The sequence below is a fragment of the Abramis brama genome (assembly GCF_963993115.1).
Source record: "Abramis brama genome assembly, chromosome: 2".
Lineage (NCBI taxonomy): Eukaryota > Metazoa > Chordata > Actinopteri > Cypriniformes > Leuciscidae > Abramis > Abramis brama.
Genome location: NC_139964.1, coordinates 48,903,642 through 48,923,257, shown reverse-complemented (window position 1 = coordinate 48,923,257; position 19,616 = coordinate 48,903,642). Strand labels below are relative to the sequence as shown.

Sequence of the window (19,616 nt, the reverse complement as noted above, 5' to 3'; positions counted from 1 at the left end):
AGGGGTAACAACCACGAGAATTAACAAATTATTTATACTGTAAGAATTATAGAACGACTCTGAAACCTTTATTTGAAAAACAACTTATTTCAAAACAAACTTACAACACTTCTTATTAATCTAAAACATATTTAAAAGAAACATTTTATTTCAAAGACAGAAAGAAGCACATTTTGCCCTAATTTTGTTTTTCTTGCTTGGCTTCTTCCTCCTCTTGATCCTCTTTTCCTCTTTCAATCTTTCCACTGATGAATCTTAAGAAGGAATCCCATGTCTCTTGCTTTTCTATATTATGTATTAAAAGAAAATACAGTACACCCAGAAATATTCTAATAATTTACTCATCTTTTCGCTTCCAACAAACTGTCACCAGCACGTGCATGAGAGTCTAATTCACTTTTGATGTAAATATAAGCACGCTGTGAAACTCGTGCAAGTCTTTTTCCTCCTATTTTTTTGTGAGAAGTTTTTTTTTTTTTAAATAAATCAAAAATGGCGGTAAACTTTCTCGGCAAGCTCACGTTACGTTCATGTCAAGCGTGTCATGCACGCGCTGGTTACAGGGTTTTTTTATTATTTTATGTCCAACTGGGAACCAAACCCGGGTCTCCTGCGTAGCAGGCAGGGAGCTCTACCTTGGTGCCACAAGGTGGTGTGTTTCAACTCAGAATGCAGAGACAGAGACAATAACTCAGTTCAAGGGCTTTACTTGAAAAGTGGGGCAAAAGTATCCAACAAGGAACAGGCAAAATCAAAAGTAATAATCCAGGCAAAGGTCAAAGTCCACAATAACAGTCAGAATGAGTGAATAATCCAGAAGAAGGAGGCAAAATCGTAATCCAAGAAACAGGCTGTACAGGTCGGTAATAAGCAACAAACACAGGGGAAAAAACTCTGAGAATAACTCACGGACAGGTTTAGTCAACAGGACTGCACCGGTGTCAACTCAAGACTGAGCAAAGACCGCAAGACAACAAGGGTTTTAAATAGGCAGCTTAACAAGGTTCAGGTGAAACTAACAAATCAATAATGAGAACATGTGACAGGCATAAAACAAAAAAACACTGAGGACCTCTCATGGCCAAAAAATAACAACAGAGGTCACATAATTCATGACAGGACCCCCCTCCCTACGAACGTCTCCTAACGTTCCTTCTGGGGAAATCAGGATGTCTCTGATGGAAGTCTGTGATGAGGTCTGGGTCCAGAATGTTTCGTGCTGGGACCCAGGATCGTTCTTCTGGACCATACCCCTCCCAGTCCACCAGATATTGTAGACTTCGTTGAACTCGACGGGAATCCAAGAGCCGTTTAACTGTGAAAACCTGCTCACCCTCAATGACTCTTGGGGGCGGTGGAGGTCTTGTTACTGGCGCTAGGGGGCTGGTGGCAACAGGCCGAAGACGGGAGATGTGGAAGGTAGGGTTAATTCACATGGCCCGGGGAAGTTGAAGACGGTAGGAGACTGGATTAATTCTCCTCAAGATCTTGAAGGGTCCCACGAACCGAGGCGCCAGCTTGCGGGATGCCACCCACAGAGGGAGGTCTCGTGTTGACAGCCAGACTCTTTGCCCAGGGCGTAGTGGTGGAGCAGGTCTGCGATGGCGGTTGGACTGAAGCTGGTATCGTCGTGCAGACCTTTGAAGAGCTGACCGGACCCTATGCCAGACACGTCTGCACCGTCGGACAAGGTTCTGGGCTGAAGGGACCCCAACATCTGCCTTCTTGGTATGGAAACAGTGGAGGCTGAAACACAAACTGGCATTCAAAGGGCGAGAGACCTGTAGAAGAGCAACACAGGGTGTTATGAGCGTATTCTGCCCAGATGACATACCTGCTCAGGAGGTCAAAAGCAAGACAAAAGAAGAGGAGTAGTAATACGGTCAACGGTACCCTTTCCCAAGGGTTTTCCATCAAGGGCAGTCACAGTGAGAGGGTGGTCCAGGTTGGTTACAGGGAGATGAAGGTCACTAGCTAGGGAGGAATCCATGAAGTTCCCAGCAGCACCAGAGTCCACAGGGGCTTGCAGCGTGTGGTGATGTCCCCAGGAAATCGTGAATCTGCAGGCATGTGGTAGAAGTTGTGGGAGTAAGAGTCGGTCCTGTCACAGTACTCCCCCTCCTGGACAGGACTGCACTTTTCCCAAAAGCTCAGGACAAGATGAACGAAAGTGACCTGGCTTCCCACAGTAGAGACAGCATCTCTTCCTCATCCTGCGGGTTCGTTCGGTTTGAGAAAGTCGGGTGCCTCCTAGCTGCATAGGTTCCTCAGGACAAGGGGACAAGTTCTGGATCTCTTGTGACCACTGCAGTGGACTCAACGCTGGGGCACTGGCTCCGTGGGTGGATTGAAGCTCCGGTTGTCGTTCACGTCGCCTCTCTCGCATACGGTTGTCAAGCAGAATAGTCTGGTTGATCAGGGACTCGAGATCTGTGGCCGGGTCCTTTGTCGCCAGTACGTCTCTAATGCAATTAGACAGGCCGTGATGGAAAGCAGCAATGAGCGCTTCCATATTCCACCTGCTCTCTGCTGCCAAGGTGCGAAAGTGCACAGCGTACTTAGCCACACTGGAGTTGCCCTGACGCAGCTGGAATAACCTGTTGGTTGCCTCCCTTCCTCCAACTGGATGGTCAAACACTTGCCGCATCTCATCAGTAAAGTTCTGGTAGCTGTTACAGGAAGGACCTTGCTGCTCCCAAATGGCGGTGGCCCAAGCTCGGGCCTTTCCTGTCAGGAGGGTGATGATGTAAGCAATCCTAGCACGATCAGTAGGAAAGGTGGAGGACTGGAGCTTTAAGGTAAGCGAGCACTGGGTCAAGAAACCTCTGCAGTCTCTTGGGTCTCCGTCAAATCTCTTGGGAGTGGGCAGACGAGGCTCGCAGGCAGGCTGGGCTGGAGGTGGAGAAGGAGCTGGAGCTGGAGAAGGAGAAGGACGATTAACTAAAGTGGTCAGAGTCTGGTGATCTCATGGAGAAGTTGTTAATGGCAGCTAAAGGCACTCTCATGAGTCCGCAGACGCTGCTCATGGCGAAGAACTGTAGTATCATGACTGACCACCGCTGCATATATCTGGTCCAATGTTGAATAACTGGAAGAAGGTGTCTGCTGCGTCGGCTGCATCTCTGCCTCCATGGCTCAGTCTTGCTGTTATGTCCGACTGAGAATCGAACCCGGGTCTCCTGTATAATTCCCCAGTATTTAATCAAAAGTTGCAATAGTTTTAGTTTTCAGTGCACTTTTGTTAAAAAGATTACTGTAAAAATGCACAGATATGCAGAGGTGGACAGTAACAAAGTACATTTAATTGAGTACTGTACTTAAGTACACTTTTTGAGTATCTGTACTTTACTTGAGTATTATTTTTTCTGGAAACATTTTACTTTAACTTCACTACATTTGAAAGACAAATATCGTACTTTTTACTCCACTACATTTCTGTCAAGGTTCTTGAGTAGAAAGTAGTAATGTCAGTCAGGGAATGATTTTGGTTGCAACGTTGCATTTTGGTTGGAAATCAAAGTCGAGTTGATGTTAGAACCCGACTGATGTTGGTTTCTGACGTCAACGTGATTTTCATTTTCAACCACAATACAACGTCTGTCCAACGTTGGAGATTAACGTCAATCTGACGTTGGATTCTGACATCAATATGATTTTCATTTTCAACATTGGGTTTGGTCTTCTAAATGCAAATTTTGTCATTGTTTTGGAGCACACTACCTTATAACAGTAAGGCTAACATTCATACTAAAAGTAAAAAAAAACTTTAAATAGGACACTATTTTAGGGAACAGCCATTTGGGTGTCTGAAACCATTGTGGACGTTATTGAGTGCACTTATTCAATCTCACATTCAATTCCACTACTGGAACTGTGTTCTATAAATAAATTTGATATTGATATGAGGGTAGGTATGCAGGCATATATTTAGAGGCATAAGGTACTGTAAGTATTACATTCAACAATGCAACAATAATAAAACTATTCTGTCAGGACCACTACCATCAAATACGATTGACAATTAGCATACAGTTTGGATTGGCGGTATGGTTCCATTCTGGGCGAGAACTCCCTGCGCATCCATGCAGCCTAGCATGGATAAGAGCAGGGAGAGCAGCAAAAACCCACCTTGGGGTAAACCGAACAGAACCAACATGAATGTTTGCAAATATATTTAATTCAAGATTTTAAAGTACAACATAATTCGAGAATTTTTTTCTGATTCAAGGGGAATCAGAATGCCAAATCCTGACTGGGCGAGAGAAGGAGCTGGGGATGGAGGAGGGTAATTAGCTCCTGAGAAACGCGATAGCTGCTGATAATACTGAAGGAGCTTATATATGTATATGGTGATAGGTGTCATATTCCTATAGGTAGATGTGGATCAGCTGAGAGTCAGCTGATGCGAGCTTGACTAACGTGACCTGCCAGAACTAACGCTACGCTTGATTGCATTGACTTTTACTTTTGATACTTAAGTACTTTTAAAAACAAGTACTTCTGTACTTTTACTCAAGTAAAAATCAGTTTTTTACAACTTTTACTTGTAACGGAGTAATATTTGACCAGTAGTATCTGTACTTTCACTCAAGTAAGGAAGTTGTGTACTTTGTCCACCTCTGCAGATATGTACCCTCTAATTTTTAAAAAGCCTATATATATTGGTACACTATTATTACAAAAAGGTACGCAGTGTATGTTCTCGCTAAATTGCTCCCAAATGTAAGATTGTTGTATCATTATAGTAGTATAAGTACCCTTTAGTTCTAAAACACTTACAGTATAAATAATTTGTTAATTCTCCTGGTTGTTACCCTTTTATTCCCAAAACTGTACATATTGCTCCCATATACTTACATGTAAGTACTGTTATAGGTACACTATAATTACCGAAAGTTACACTGTAAATTTGTTTTAATTACGCAGTACTTTCCGGGCTGTAATCTAAAGTGCTACCATGAAATTTACTATGTCAGGCTCACTTACCTTACAATTTCTCTGAAAAGCTTCATGTAACACGCTGCCCTGCCCGCCTTAAAAAACTCAGACCAATCAAAACTATTGTTACATGTCAACAAGTGTTGAAGCAACAATGCGAGATCAGTTATTGTGATTGGCTGCAAAAATTTAAATAGATATGACTCTACAACCTTATTTGGCCCATTTGACCTGATAGCCCATTTTAGCTGAGTTATGACTATGACTATCACTATCCGTGATCTATAAATGATCCAAAGTAAATAGTAAGCTACTTGAGTAGTTTTTTCATTGGATACTTTTTTACTCTTACTCAAGTAACTATTGAGATTATTACTTTTACTTTAAGTAAAAATTTCTATAAGTACTTGTACTTTTACTTTGAGAACAGTTATTGGATACTACCCAGCAGATCTTCATTTGTGTGTGTGACAGAGGGATTCCTGCTGCTGTTTTGATACATATACAGCGAGTACATTTAGCCAAGCTCACAGAATTGTTTTGGATGTTATATATGTTGCAAAATATAAAACATCATAAAAGCCTGCCTTTTTTTTTTTTTTTTTTTTTTGGTCTGCATACGTCTCTATCCAGAGTTAAACAGCAGGGGGGAATAGCTTCTTTTTGCATTTCTATTTTGTATTTCTCTGTGTATTATTATTTGGGAATATATATAATTTAGGCATTAGTGTCCAGATAACTGATTGCTGTAGACTTAGATTCCTGCAGTGGCTGTAGTTAGTCAACAGATGGGGGCACACTTCTTCCGTCCATTTTACAATACCCTGCCTAGAGCTAAAGCTGAGTTTATGGATCACAGTTCCCTGCTCTTTGAAACAGATGTTTATCTGGCTATATATTTAGCAGACTGACCGTGAACTGTCCTTCATGCCAGATGACTTGAAAACAGTAAACTCTGCATCCAGATACAGCATATTCAAAACAGCAAAATAAAGTTAATGAAACTGAAGGTAGCTTTTCATAAGAAAATTCGATTTTTTGTGTTTTTACTGCTGCTAAGACCAATTAGCACATTTAAACTAAAAACATTTTAACTAAAAATATTTTAACAAAACTAAACATTTAAACTAAACATTTAAGCAAAAAAGGCATTTAGTGTAGTGAAATAAAACTTTTGCTTGTGTGAATCAAGTTGAAATTTATAAATCAAATCAAATCAAAATGTATTAATAAAGCACAATAAAAACAACAGTAGTTGACCATTGTGCTTTATAAAACCTTGCTAAAACAACATATAATTAAATGTAAACAGTTTTGACCTCAAAGCAATAAGGAGGAGGAGAGTATTAAAAACACTGATGAGTGACGGATCCTTATACTCAGTTATAAGCCTGGGTAAAAAGCTGAGTTTTTTAACTTGGATTTAAATTCAGATTCTAAAGAGACTATTCTGAGGGAAACCGGAAGACAATTCCACAGTTTCAATTGAAAAGGCACGGTCACCCCTCAACTTCAATCTGGATCTCGGGACCATCAACACTCTTTGCTCCGAAGACCTCAGAGATATAACGGATGTATTTGGGTTTAAAAGATCACAGAGATATTCAGGAGCCGTTCTACTCAGAGCTTTACAAAACAGTAACATTTTAAACTTGATTCTATAACAGTGGGGGGGTAACAGCCAGTGCAAAGAGCAAATATAGGGGAGATATGATCAAATTTGCTGGTGCTGTCAGAAATCTGGCAGCTGCATTTTGAACCATCTGCACACGATTTATGTTTGATTGACTTATTCCAATACAGAGGGAATTGCAATAATCAAGCTGAGATGACACAAATTCATGGATCACTCTCTCGAACTCTGAAAAATATAAGAAATTCTTATCTAGCTCTTATAAATAAATGTGATTAAATATCTAATTATAAATACTATATTCTGACATGCTGTTTATTGTCACTACGTTAAAGGGTAACTAAACCCCTGGTCAGAGCCTGACTCCACCCACTGGCAATATTTGAAAAATGCTAGAAAAGTGGGCAGACCCCAGCGGAGATAGAGGGGACGAACCAAGGGCGGGGCTGAGCGGGGGGGCGTGCACCTGAGACCTGCTGTCAGACTATAAAATGGAGAGTGACTCACAGGGCCGCAAGACGATGTGAAGTACATGCAACTGATGAGTTTTATCGAGTTGATGTCAATAGCGCGCGCTCTCTGTAGGCATATTCATATTTTGCCGCTATGTGAAAAAATCCAGCAAAATGCGCCGGCGCATGAGTTTTATCGAGTTGATGCATAGCGCGCGCTCTCTGTAGGCATATTCATATTTTGCCGCTATGTGAAAAAATCCAGCAAAATGCGCTGGCGCATTTGTCGACCCCAGAGGATTAACTTTAGTCTAACCATAAATTGTGATTAAAATATATATGATCACTCACATCAAGACGCCGCTGCGGTGGTAGAGTCCATGCAGGAGGAGTAGCATTTGGCACTGCATCGCTTTTCAGCGCGAGCTGTGTGGAGAAGTCCATTTCCACCTCTATTGCGTTGGAGAAGCAATCCCGCGTAAAATGCAGGTTGCACACTTGAGCTCTAGGCGGGAACTCATGGTCTTCCAGGCCAAGTGCATGCAACCACTGGCGCCTAATTTCCAAGTCTGCTGGAAAGCTATGCAGTCCAGCAGTGCTGTTACAACCAGCAACACTACACCTACGTACCCTCCTGACCACTGTACTAAATACAGATAAATCTACGCTAGCTCGTACCAAGGGCGTGGTGAGCTCATACCAAGGGCGTGGTGAGCTGGAACCTGCTTACGTCACATAGTACCGCTTATGTCACGTAGTACCGCAAACATCCAATAGGAAAATTCAACTGCATTAGCCACCGTTCAACCTGAAGAGGGCAGCACTCCATATATTACACCATATATTGTAGAATTAAAACACTTTATACCCAAATGTCAAAAAAGTTACTTGAATCAATGAACAGCACTAATAAAGCCCCATTCTTACAGATCATTAACTAAAAAAAGTTGGTTTAGGGTTTAGTTGCCCTTTAAACAAATAAACAAGAATATGATGTGTAATACTCTAGTGCCAAGAGATCAATTTCATATTACTGGAATTACCAAAAAAAAAAATCCTACATTAAAATGAAGTTACTTTATCTGCAGTTACAGCCAGCGTTATCAAGAATGTGACAGTACATGGAACTGTTAAAGAAAATCTGAGTAACCAAAAAGAAAAACATAGCAAATCTACCCAGATTAAAATCACAACTGAGAGTGGGGATGCATGCATTTAAATTGGTGATTGTTGTTAAATGTGCATATTAAATACCTGCATTAACAACAGTATAGGTTTACTCTTTTACTTAAGAATATTTTCAGTACATTACTGTGCAAACTTCTTAGGCACATTAGATGATTCACAAATCATCTTTTTTTTAAATTGCAATTTATCTGTTGCTTTAGTGTGCCAGTAAAGACATCAAATCCAGCTAATACCTAATCCCCACTATACCATCTGTTCATGTTGATATGTGAAGTGATAGTTTGGTGAACCTAACGTAGAGCTTGAAAACCACAAGTGTAATGCAGAAGCTCACGGGAACCTCACGTGAACAGACAGGGCCAGCAGTGGCCACAATATGGTCTCATCCCCTGAAGGCCCTACATGACCTGTGTCTGTGCAAAGAGAATAATAAGCCTTTGTGCATAGAGCCTCGTAAAATCCTGCATCCCTACAGAGTGAGAGAGAACTAGGCATCTGTAAACAGAGTGCGTGAAAACAGCTTCAGACCTTTTCACTTGAAGCAACTGCTTAGTAGGGGGTAATTAAAAATGGTTAATTACAATGCAAAATAGCCCATAAATATAAATGCAGATGCAAGAACTAGAGAAACACAAAACAAATTTTCATTACAAGTTACTTCTTTGAGTTGGTTATGTCTGCGTAATGTTGGTTTGTTCTGCTGTAACTTGCTGTAATTCTCTGTGCCCTCCTGAACTCCCCACTTTAGGTCTCTGGCCCTCCTGCTGGGTCTGTATTATTTAGGAAATCAAGGTCTTACACTAACGAGTCTTATAAGATAAGTGCAGAAGTGACTTCTTTTTAGAGGAGGTCCCTAAAGTAATTTGTGTATTTGCACAGAAGTTGATTTATTGCATAAAATTATTTGCATGTTGTTTATCAAGCCTATGTCAAATGTCAGCTCTCATGTTTTTATTTGGAGCATCACAAGGGTTGCCTTAAGCCCTCCAACTATAATAATGTAGATTAAGCCCTCTTTAATGTCTGTAATCAAGCAGATGTGTGAGGTCACTCGTGTTAAAAGTGTGTCCATTATGTCATTGTCCCCAGCAGTGTGGGATCATCCCCTTTTTTACGCACAAGGTGAGAGTTTTCCCCCCAAGAGGTGAGGAGTGATGTGAAAGGATGATTTGTCATCTCTGACACCTCTTCACAAGACATATATTTTCTGTAGAGGATACCAGAAGGGATGCTTAGATTTGTTTGGTCAACATGGTAGCTATGTTATTTTTAACTACATTTCATTTTCTAATAGAAAGCATTCACAATGGGCTTTGAGTCCAGAAAACTGGAAAATGCCATAGAGCTTTCTGTATAAACACAGACCAGAGCCAGAATGCCATACAATTCAATCCTAGTATAAGACCCAAGTAATGTTACCAGTATTGAGCCTGGAACGCATTTGTGGTTGTGTATAGGGTGTGTCATAGTAATGACATTAGTAGTTATTGTGTGACTATAGGACCTGGGGAAGAAGAAGAAAGTTCCAGTGATACCACAACCAACAAACAATGAAAAAGCACCTTATGATTGGGACTGTGCGAGATGTGTGTTAATGAATGCACAGAATACTGGAATGCTCTGGGAATGCAAACAAACAAAATAAAACAGTTACCAGAAACTAAACCGGCTTTTCAGAAGCAAGAATTGTGTTTTGTTGTGTTTAATCCAGATTGTATAATTTATTGATGGTTCCAACACACTAACATTACAATTTGTATTATTATTATTTATTTTTTTACAATTTGTGGTGAATTTATACAATCTTAATTATACATTTTTAAATGATCTACTCATGTGATTGTAAGGGTTAGTTTTAGGGGTGAAACTTGGTCAAATGGTGAAGTTTTACCTAGAAATCGCGTTTTTGTGAGTTAGATCTTACAAATTCATAAGAAAACAATAATTTGAACAATACTTACAAATTGTCACAAGATACTGGATGTAACATGTTAGCCTATATGTGTAAAATATGTTGCACAATTACATTATACATTCATCATCTATAAATGTGTTATTCAGTATTTATTACAATGTTATAATCCATAATAAATTGACAAATAATTAAGAATATGAATGATATGAATACAAACATTGGGATTACAATGTGATTAGTCACATTTTTCTTAAAACATGACCAAATGACTTGGATTCTTTGATAAATGTTATAAGTGTTTGACCAGGGGATGCAGCCTGTTCTCTTATTGCACAAATGCTGAACCTGATATGTGCAATGGCCATTTCTGGTGAGTACTGCTCATGCAAACCTTCCTGCCTTCCCCCACTGCCCTTCCTCCATGCGGTGTAACAACAAATCTCCTTTTCTGCTCCCTGCCTGAAACTATTGAGTCAACAAACGTCACTCCAGCTAGGCTGTGTCTCACAGGAAAGAGGTGGGGTCTCCCTTTCAAAATTGGAGAGGAGCCAAAGGCTGATTTTTTTTTTTTTTTTTCAGACAAGAACCACCTATTAAAATCCAGACAAGACAAAAAAAAAGGATGTTTAAAAGTTTTAAAAAAGAGAGTGGAGGAGAAGAAGGGCTAGTGCAAGCTTTCACATGTACATGACTACACACAGGGCCATAGTGTTAACTGAGAAGCTTTGAACCTTCTGTCTTCAGTACAGAAAATATTTATCTGTATTAGGTCAAATATCAGATTTGTTCAATCAAATTTTTATCTCGCCAAAGTCTCACTTTCTTGTCTCACGGTGGTGAATTCAAAAGTATAAACTCAGTGTCCTGCTTCCTGCTTGTCAGAAGTCTAAGTGTGCAGCTCCCAAACCACTGTGTGCCAAAATAAGACCAAGCATGTGTAAATAAGGGCAAGGCTTCATAGGAGCTGAGGCAGTGCTTCGCCATCTCAGAGAGAAAGAAAGACAGACAGTCAAAGAGATTTTAGTAATTAGACAGAATAGTGTAAGAAATTTTGGTTTAATGTCTTATAATAATTCTTTCTCTTTTCATTTTTCCATTTTGGTATACTTTGCGTCAGTGAAACAGATTGTGAGTGGAGGTGTTTTCCCTCCCTCTGTGTGCGCTGGAGTGGGCGGACGGTGCAATCCAGTCCAGTGCTTCGGGGCAGCCAGAAAAGTGTGCACTATTGTGTGCGGCTGAAAAAAAAAAAAGAAAGAGAGCAAAAAAAGGAGGGGGAAGAAAAGAAACTCAGTCCCTTTGTGTGTAGAGGACCCAGCAGGAAAGCGATTTTGCAATTACTTCAGCTTGCCGGCAAAGCAAGCTTGGTTCCTCTGATCTGCACACACTTGTACACTGGACTGTCTCACTCTGCTCACTGTCTATACAAGCACATACAAGAGTGAGCGCGTTTATGGGTTGCGTCTGGAAGCGCTTCGAGAGCCAACAACAACGCAGGGTTTCTGCCCCTGATGATGAAAGCAAACGTCAGACTAACCCATGAATATTGATGCGGAGGTAGTCTGTTTCATAGACGGAACAGAAGGAAGCAAGATGGCTGCCCTTTAGGATTTGTTTAAGAGGAGACCTAGACGGTTTGTTGGAATTCTACAAAGTGGAGGGACTTAAAACAAGGTGAGAGAGTTTTTCTGTTCTTGCTCTTTTTCCTCTGTCCTCCAGGGTCTCTTTAATGGCTTCAAGCTCTTGTTTAGCATTGTACTGTCCTCTTTAAAACCCGTGAGCTGACATAATAATGAAAGCATATTAGATAAAGCTTCACCAACATGGCTGACGTTTTCTGTCTCTTTTTCTCCCTCCCTCCCTCTCTCTGTCTCTCTCTCTCTCTCTCTCTCTCTTTTCTTGTGCAGACAAAGTATTTCAAGCATTTCAATCTCATTTGTTTTCATTATTCATTATTTTTTTAAACATAAGATGTTTTGCAGAGGACAGATTTAGGAATGTGCCTGCTTTAAAAAATTGTGATCTTTGTGAGGCTGTTGGCCAGTTCTTCTTCTGGCATTATTTCCCAATGGATCTCCTGTGCTGAGAGCAAGACTAAATAGTCACACTACTAACAAAATTATCTTATCTCTTCAGTGTCCACCGGCCTTGTTGGACGGCTGAATGTAGATAAAAGAAAGGGGTGTTTTAGGAGGTGAAAATAATTTCTTTAATATTTATTCCAAAAAACTTTCTTCGTGTAAAGGATTTTTTATCTGACAAAATTCTTCTTGCTACATTTCCTTCATTTGTTGTGTGCTTTGATTGAATGTGGGAGTTTGGCCAGGGATAGTGGAACTCCTTGCTTTCATTGCATTCATCAGTGAGTGACAAGCAGACACAAAGACTAGCACAGTTCTGAGGTAAAAAAAACAAAAAAAAAACAGAAGAGCGTAGTGGTGGAAGCCCACAAGGTCAGAGGCTTTAAAAGAACTGAAACCCAACCCCATAGCACCATTAGCTGAGGGCCACCGGAGAGCGGACTTTTTTGAGTTGTCTGACATTAATAGGATTCCCATTGTTTATTTGTACACAAGATCTAAATTATATATTTAAATTTTAAGCTCACACATGAATATTCTCGATTGGAGTAAAACATTTTTTATTACATTTAGAGAACTGTTTATTGTCCACGCTGAATTTGATTTAAATTCCTTTAGGATATTATGCACAGCAGAGGTGGGCTATAGTTGCCTGGAACATATCTGCATATGTTTGACATTAAGCTTTAGACTATTGAAATTCCATACTGAGCAAAGAACAAAGAAAAAAAAAAGAACAAAGAAAAAAAGTCAAATGCTTGAATAACTTTGACCATTGTATTAATAAAGTCAACATTCAGCTGAAAGTGACCAAGTCTGAATGTTTCAGATATGTTGAATTCATAGTTGCTTTTGACACGTAACAATCAAAAGTATTAATTTGAGTAAACTGTTACAAAAGGCTACAGCATCTGTACTAATGAACTGCAAATATCACCTTTGTTTAACTGATTTTAACAGCCCTATTAGGATTTGCATCATAATTGGCTGATGGAATAATACAGATAAAAGTCCTGCCCCCTTATTTTGTGTATTTAGCTTGTGTATTCCAACATTCTGCTTAGATGAGAAGTGTGGAAGTTAGTCCATGCCTGCAAGGGGATGCTTTATGGAGTGCTGTCAATAAACATGATAGAGAGGTGGTGCAAATGCTAATGTAACTACAATGAAGGGATCTGGAGAGAGTCAAGGGCCATAATGACTTCATGTCTGTTTAAGCTTCAACTCCAACTTTAAGCTTAGAATCGATAATCCCTTGGTGATATAGCGGAGATATTGCAGTACATCACTCAATAAGCATAATTCTACTTTAATACAATTGTAACTGGTACATCTCCATGGCATGATATTATATTTAGTGGTGAGAATACACAACACTGACAACATTAGCTGGAACTAAACTGGAAGTTTAGTCAGACCCTTTTTCCTTGTTAAGAATGTTAGAATCAAGATGTACAAAACAATCATGTACTTCTGTTCATGAAATCCTGTTCATGATCCTTGCATGATAAGAAGTATATTTGTGTGGGGTAGACTTGAATCATTCCTTAGAAAAAATGGTTTATTTGGTTGAATTCATGAGTGAAAAACAAACATTTGTATTCTAGAGAATGTCTAATGTTTCATTTTATTACATATTTAATTTTATAAACACTCTCTGGCAAAAAAAAGAATACATGATCTGTTTTCAAATCAATGCTTAGGGTGACAGATTTTACAGTATTGTATTTACATTACTGTATAGAACTTATAGTATATTTTATTATTGTTGTTGTACTTGGTGTTGATAATTGTAGGATTGACAATTTTTAAAAGAAAAAGAACAATGAAGAGAACAATAAGCATTCAGGCAGAAATCGAGGTTTATATCAACACTTATCATCAGCTTATTCATTTTTTTATTTGCTTTGGCTTGGTGTTTATGGTCATATTTTCCATATAGTTTCCTCTCAAAAGAGATTTTATTGTCTCTACTTGGATTGGATTTGTATACTAGGCATTTACAGTAGTTTTATTTGTAGGGTTTATTAAAAATGGAATATATACTGTATATCAATTACCATACCCCTTGGTCCAAAACATTTTCCAGCCTGCATAGTAATTTATTAGCTGTCTTAGATGGCAGCTTATATTGCACTGTATTTAGGAATACTTTAGCAATTTTGGTGTAAATTTTCACAATAGTTCTGATTTCTGGCATTTATATGACACCAGATACACCTTTGTCTTATCCTTCAGTGCAAGTCATTGGATGTTTGATGTGAGCCAGCAAACTGAGGAAACTTTGAGGGTATTATAATATGTATTGTTGTGAAGGTTTAATCTTGGACTGAATTTGCAAGGGCATGAATTGAAGAGCACACTCCACGTGTGTAAGCGCACATGGTTGCTCTGTTTACAAACACTAACTTACAACCCAGTCACAGGGTTAGGTAGGGAAGTGTACTTACGCCAGCCAAGAAGGTCACTGGAAAGCAGGTCATTGACTACGCCAATTTAGACCCTTTCCAGAACATCTGTATTCAAAAGGGTTTAGCTAAATTAAACTCATGGCACGTGGTTTGGATTTTATTCTGCCATCTTCAGTTCTTTGAAAACTACAAATATATTGTGGTTAAAGGAGTTGGCTGAACATCTTTGTAAAGCTCAGGGAATCTCTAAAAAAGATTTTTCAATTCATCATCTTTTAAAATAAAGAAACACAGATTGGTATCGTACTTCTTGAGAAAGCCAAATGTTCATTTCCTCTGAGGTGAATGAAGTGATGGTGCATTTATAAATGTGGTTTTCAAAGGTTTTCTCTCCAGTTCCAGCTGTGCAGATTCAAAGAAAATCTGATTGGTTTCAGAAAACAGTGGTTCATAACAGAAACACTTGATGGTTTTCCCCCTTCAAAATCAAAGATTAAGAAAAAATGTATGTCATGATGATATAAGAATAATATGCCACATGCTAATTTCGAAAAACGGTTATGTCAGTTCAAGTTTGTAGGGGGATTTTGCCTAAGAATTGCCCAGAAATAAGTCTACCAAGAAGAGGTTTGTTGCATGTGTCTGTGAAATGTTGTGTGTGTGCACAAATCTAATACCAGCAGACACACTAATCACAACCAGGCTGCTCACAAGCCCAGCAGCCCAGTGCAACAAGGCCACAGAGTCAAGAAATCTAAAAGGACCCTTTTCATAAAATACTTCAGAAGAGTGTTTTCAATACTTATTGATACACCGAAAATGCGTGAAAGGGGTTTATCATTGACATACAGTCATTGGTTGGCACGCCAAAAGTAACCTTGTTGACAGCAGAGACAGCTGAATCTCAAAGTCATTCAAGACTATAACCTACCCATAAGCCTTGCATGACATTACCCCATTTCTGGAGGTTAATGACGACCAGGGGTCGATCTGAAACTTGTAGAATGTAATTTCGAACAGACAGAGGGTGTAGCCAATGTAGCCAAATACTTTTCATATGGTGTGTCCTGTGTGTTTGTGTCAAAGACATTGTCTGTGCTTTTGATTTCCATCAGTAGAAAATAATGGCATAGCAGTGGTCTCTGAAGTCAGACTGTTTTTTTGATAATATAAGATATAAGTATATAAATATATATTTATATATTTATTCTTATATAAATATAAGAATATAAGATATTCCAAGCTAATATCAAATGTAGAGCACATGGTTTGTCAGTGTTGTGTGGAATATGTTTCCAGGAAAATTAAATAATAATAATTATAACTTTATTTATTTATTTATTTATTAGAGCTTTGTACACAACATGTTGTTGCACATTTACAGACTTAAATTTCTAGGTAAGACGAGGAAGGAACATTGGGATGAATCAAGATACAACTGACAAAAAATGCAATTACTATTTTAAAGTTCTGATTAAATATTCCTGTTAGGAATAGTCAGCCATGGCCAAAACGGGGTCGATTAGCAATAGCTTTAATATCTTTAGGGAAGTCTCATGCCATCACTCATGATTTTTTTCCTGAATCACCAAAACATTGATGTTGTGACATTCTTACCTACCTTAGTTCAGACTATTATGTGAGCACATTGACACAAAACACAAAAGTGTTTTTAACTGCAGTATGTTTTATTTTATTTATATTGTAATTGTATCTATCTAAACTTGCTTTGTAAGGAAAACTGGGTTTGCCTAATATTATTCTAGCCATTCCCCTTTGTAGAGCCCAATCATAATGGATGTTTTTTTGGGGGTTTTTTTATGCTGACAAATACGTAACAGTTACGTAGAATATAATATGGTAAATATTTAATTGATGAATTGTCAATACAATATATAACCTAGGGTATGATTTTACCCCAAAATTCAACATATCTGACACATAAGGGTAACTGCAAATCCACGTTTCGCTGTCTGGATTCCAGTTAATTCTGTAAATTGCAGGGATATTTGCTTATTTTTACTACTCAGTGGGTGTAACCGCAGGGACTTACGCCTACTATGACGTCATGTGCATATTCTCTGTACTGTTAGTGAACATCCGGACTCCATCCACACTGCTGACACTGGCATTCTGATGACTATGTAAATATGTGCTGTGCGCTTTCCTTTCAATAACAAAAGTAGCAATAACAAAACAGCAGTTGAGAAAGCATCTGGTTATAGCGGTGTGGATATGTTTGCACAAACTCTGCATTTCGGCACTCCAGTAAAGTTACATCACGTTTATTTTTATACAATTGTTTAAAAGCAAGCAGCTTTACAGTATAAAACATGAAAAAAACAGTGTCAGTGTCTCTTTCAATTAGAATTACAACTTCAATATCTGTAAAGCGTCTCTCCAGTGTATTTATGTTTTTCCTCGCAGAGGTCTGACCTTGTCAGACTGAACAGAAGAAATGAACCGGAGAAGATTTAGACGTCAAAGAAGGTGGAGCCTCAGAGCACACATACCTATTACGTAATCCCCATGGACCAATGGTAGTTCAAAGGTGTTTCAAGAAAGTTTGCTTTGGCAAAAAACGACCTGGCCTTATTTTGTTTGAAATAATGTCACACCAGCTCGTTCTTCGAATTTGCTTTATGTATATCTGGCCCTTTGGACCCAAGACAGCTCTGTGGAAACCATATTTGACCTGTGTTACTTCAGACACCTTGTTATTTATATGAACAAAGTGATAATGATGTGACAGGTGTAATCTCACTCCTCAAACAATATACTCCTAATCGCCTCCCTATACACAGATTGACCGTATCACTCTCTGTCTCCAGAGTTGGTGTGTGGTGGACAATTTGGTGCACTATGGCTGAAATGCATGGATGGATGCAGCACACTGGAGGTGGTTAAAGAGGTAATTGCCCATGTTATAGGCAATGTTTTGTTTTCTCCCAGCTGCGCTCCATTTTTCTGGCTGCTCTCTTAAAGGCCTGAGTGTTATACCACAGCACTGGACTATTTAATCTTATTTAAGTGCAAAGGAGCAACTGTGTCTAAAGTGCTGGAAAAGAGAGAGTCAATAGTTTATGTTCTTCTAAGCTATCTGGGATGCTGAGGAGATGAGACTGATCAGGAAGATTATTTATAAAGCAATCTTAAGTGATAGAAGTGATAGTTCTGCTATATTTGTAACAGGGAGTCCGTTTTGCAGCCTTGGCTACTAAATGGAGTATACACAAGACTTAATAATGATCTGAGATGTCATCGCTCTGCTGCAGAATTTCAATGGCATCAGCATTGATTCAATGTGACAATATTAGATCTAAAGTATACCGTCATGAGTTTGTCCCTGACACGTGTTGCCTAACTCCAATAGTTTAGGATTTAGAATGTTTCTAAATGCTAATCCCAATGCGTATTTTTCATTATCTACACATGGATATTAAAATCACCAACAATTAGGACTTCATCTGGAAAATCAGCAAATTCTTTGATAAAGTCTGTATGGTGCCCTGGTGGCCTGTATACAGTAGCCAGAACAAATGTCAAATGGGATTTATAACTTACACTAGATAGCTAGATAGTGTTACATAAAGCAGCACCTCCCCCTTTGCCTTTCAGACGAGGCTCGTGTTTATAACAGTAATCTTGGGAAGTGATTTAAAGTAAATGATTTAAAGTAATGTAATCGTCTGGTTTTAGCCAGGTTTCTGTCAAACACAGCACTAGGTTATGATCTGTAATCATATAATTTACAATAAGTGCTTTTGAAGAAATGGATTGTATATTTAGCAACCCGAGTTTTATCATTTGTTCTTCTGTATTATAACAATTTTTTATTTGTTGAAAATCAATTAAATTTTTCCCCTTAAATGGGTTTGGGAGTTTTTTGTATTTGCTAATTCGGGGAACAGACACAATCTCTATGTGATGATATCTAGGTGAAAGAGTCTATATGTGTCTATATGGGATTTATCTGACCTCAGTGACGTGAGACAGCTAGCAGACGGTCGGATTAACCAGTCTGTCTGCTTCCTGACCTGGGCCCCAGTTAGTCAAGGTTCAGCTCTAAGACTATGTGCCATATTTCTAGAGAGAAGAGCGGCACCACCCCAGGAGGGATGAATACCATCTCTTTTTAACAGGTCAGGTCTGCCCCAAAAACTTTTTCAGTTGTCTATGAACCCTATATTATTCTGATTATTCTGACACCACTTAGACAGCCAGCCACTGAGTGATGACACATCACTCTCATCAAAGTTTAAATCCCGTCTAGCTAGCGCTTCCCATAATGTTTACGCATTAAGTCAGTAGGTGGAGTGTAGGCGTGCTTTCACGGCTCTTCGAACACATTCGACCACATGAGCGTTTACACTAAGAAAGCAATCCGGACAAATGGGCTTTCGACTACCTCTGGAAGTGGTTGAAAGTGGACAAGCTCAAACGTTTTACACCCAGATTACACCTGTATTTAGCGTCGTTCACTTGTGATCCGATCGACCAAAATGCATTTTAATGCCAGGTGTAAACAGGGCCAAAATGTATAGAGGAAACTGTCAGGATTTACAATGGAACGTTTTATAAACTAAATCTTTAATACAAAACAAAGCAAACTTAAATGTCATGCATATGGCAAGCTTAAACATCTTATCTATACGATGCTTGTTTTTTTTATTCTTGAGCTTGCCACAAGCATATGCCTTTGTTTAGCTTTGTTTTGTAACTCTGAGCACATTTGCAACTGAAGACCCCAGTCAAGATATAAGAGTTACATTGAAAGTAAAGAGATGGCTAGGGCTTCTCAGCTTTCATGTCATGGCAGTAAATAAAACTCTGTCACATACCCATAAAAGAGAGCTGATCCCACCAGAATCAATGTGCTTAGCACATGTGTTCACTCTTTTGCATTTTCTCTATCTCTTGTCTCTATATCTGTGTCAGTCAGTCATGCTTGGTTAATGTTTAGAGCAGATGGCCATGCAGCACCAATATAATGATCACCAT

General features: G+C 39.0%; 1 protein-coding gene across 1 annotated transcript in view; it reads left to right on the top strand.

Annotated features, from left to right (window-relative positions):
* Positions 1-11,415: 11,415 nt before the first annotated feature.
* The window catches only part of tet2 (tet methylcytosine dioxygenase 2), a 25,117-nt gene continuing 16,916 nt past the window's right edge, over positions 11,416-19,616 (top strand). The window contains exon 1 of the mRNA XM_084106870.1: positions 11,416-11,797. The gene's annotated coding sequence lies outside the window, so the exon portion shown is untranslated. The remainder of the gene's footprint in view (positions 11,798-19,616) is intronic.